Source organism: Propithecus coquereli, unplaced genomic scaffold (assembly GCF_000956105.1).
Source record: "Propithecus coquereli isolate 6110/MARCELLA unplaced genomic scaffold, Pcoq_1.0 Scaffold3, whole genome shotgun sequence".
NCBI classification, from domain to species: Eukaryota; Metazoa; Chordata; class Mammalia; order Primates; family Indriidae; genus Propithecus; species Propithecus coquereli.
In genome coordinates, this window is record NW_012148618.1 from 4,511,473 (window position 1) to 4,513,980 (window position 2,508).

The 2,508-nt window shown below is 42.7% G+C and overlaps 1 protein-coding gene across 1 annotated transcript in view; it reads left to right on the top strand.

The window, feature by feature from the left end:
* AVEN (apoptosis, caspase activation inhibitor) overlaps positions 1-2,508 on the top strand; it is a 243,749-nt gene that overhangs the window by 51,107 nt on the left and 190,134 nt on the right. The gene's annotated exons all lie outside the window — the stretch shown is intronic.

A 2,508-nucleotide genomic window follows, 5' to 3' on the forward strand; every position in this document is an offset into this window, starting at 1 on the left:
TGTTGCAGTAGGGCTGTATTGCTTTACTTTTGAGAGGTAGAGTTCATTCTCTGATCATAAAATATTCAGAGCATTCTCTAGATAAGCTGACCATACTCCTTGAAATGATTCTGATTTTTAGTATACTGTCCTTGTTTATATAAATTAATATGCAACCCAGAAAAAATATTACTGGTTCCTGAGGTGTGCATATCATAAACTTTTCTGGATATTGCCAAATTACTTTCCAAAGTAGAGATGAACTAGAGGTCCTAGTGTTCCCCATCCCTGCCAATACTCTAGCACTGTTAGACTTTTTAATTGCAACCAGTTGATCAAATGGTATCCAGTTGTGGTTCATTCAACAGACATTTAAATGCTCACTGTGTCCTGATAGTGTTTTAGAGGCTGGGCATATGGTAGGAACAGAACAAATATAAACACCTGTCTTATGGAGTTGACATTCTAGAAGGTGGAGACAATAAAGAAAAGGAAAGTATATAAAATGTTAAATGGTGATCATTGCTTAGGATAGAAATAAAGTGGGGAAGGGCTGTTACAGTTTTAGAAAGAGTGGCCAGGGAAGATCTTAGTGAGTTGGCATTTGACTAGAGACCTGAGGAAGGTGAGAGAACAAGCATTGATGATATCTGCGGGAAAAGTGTTCCAGGCAAAGGGAACAGCAAACTCAAAGGCTTTGAGATAGGAGAATAGAGTATAGCAAGGAAGGCCAGTGTGGCAGAAGCGAAGTGAGCAAGTAGGCGATGAGGTCAGAAAGGCATTATGTGGGCAGATCACATAGAGCTTGTAGACCATTGTAAAGATGTTGGCTTCTACTCTGAGTGAGATGAGAAACCACTGGAGTGTTTGAAGAGAAGAATGATATAGCTAACCGCTGTGTTAACAATCACTCTGCTCTGTTGGAGTGAACTGAAGGTGGGGAGCGGGCAGACTAGTTAGGAGGCTGCTGTCATAACCACGGCGAGCCCTGGTGGTGGCTGGGGCCCGGGGAGAGCAGTGGAGCTGGTGAAACACGGTCCAGTTCTGGATCTATGTTGAAGGAGGAGCAGGGAGGACTCGTGAATGTGGGGTATGAGATAAAAAGATTTATGAGGATGATGCCAGGTTTTTGGTCTGAACAGCCAGAAGAAGGGAGTTGCCATTAACTGAGATGGGTAAAATGTAGAAGGTTTTTAGTGTTACATGTGTTAAAATTGAGATGAATTCCTATAAGAAATAGATAGCACACTCAATATAATTAGAAGGAAGTTTTCACAAAGGAACCATTCACAAAGGTGTCAGTAGAGACCTTTGTGAGAAAGCACAGAGAGAGTACAGTGTTGAGAGGGCAGGTAACAGCAGAGATGTTACCACCCGTGGTTACTGGAATTTTGAAGGAGAGTCATATCGAGTTTACTTTGAGAGGATGAATCACCTCTGGCAAAGGGACCCAGCCAGTGAAGGTGACCTCACATGGAGAGAGTCAGAGGAATAAATGCTCTGGCCTTACACTCTTTTTCTCTTCAAGTCTCCTGCCAGGGCTTCTGTGAGCAAAACCTTCTGGGAGCCAGGAGACAAGGGAAGCCTGTTGCTGTAGTCCATATCGGTCAACCTTCTAGAGCAGAACAGGAAGGAGAAGGGAGGAGCGTAAATCTGAAGTGGCAAATGTGAGTGAGAGACCCAGCGCAGCATCCCGTGGGAGATACCAAGCAGGCTGTTGGATAAAGGCATCTGGGGTTCAGGATCGAGGTCTGGGCTGCAGATATGCAGGTGGGTGACGCCAGCCTATAGATGGTATTTAAAGTCATGAGAATATATGGCATGACCAAGGGAGTTATTACCTAGAAAAGCACTGAGCTCTGGGCACCACAGTGTCTAGAGGTTAGGGAACTGAGAAAAAACGAACAAAGGAGACTGAGCATGAATGGTAGAAGGAAAACCAGGAAAGTATGGTGTTTTCAAGTGTTTTGAGGAAGAAGGCAGGATCTGTGTCAAATGCAGCTGATGACAGTCAAGAATTGACTATCGATCTTCCAAGTGCAGTTTTGTTGCAATGGTGGGATAAATTTTTGCGTGAATTTAAAAAGAATATGGGAGAAGAGACATTTGAGACAGTAAGTATAAACAAGTCTTAACTTTAAGGAGTTTTGTTATAAAGGAAAGGAGAATAATGGGTTGGTGGGGGAAGTGAGTCCAGACATTTTTAAAGATGGGAGAGGTAAAAAAAAAATTAAAAAAAAAAATGGGAGAAATAACTACTTGTTGATAGAAAGATCCAGGAAGGAGGGCAAAAATCACCTGAGGAGGGATGAGAATTGCTGGATCTGTGTTCTTTAGAAGATATGAAGTGGTAGGATCTAATGCACAGGTGGAGGGATTGCCCACTGCTGGGGCCTGGGCAGTGTTTCGAGTGTAATGGGAAGAAATGCAGAATATATGGCATAAATATAGGTAGGTGGGTAGATGTGATGGGGGCTTGAGGAAGTTCTCTTCTAATTGCTTCTGTTTTCTTTCTTTCTTTTTTTTTTT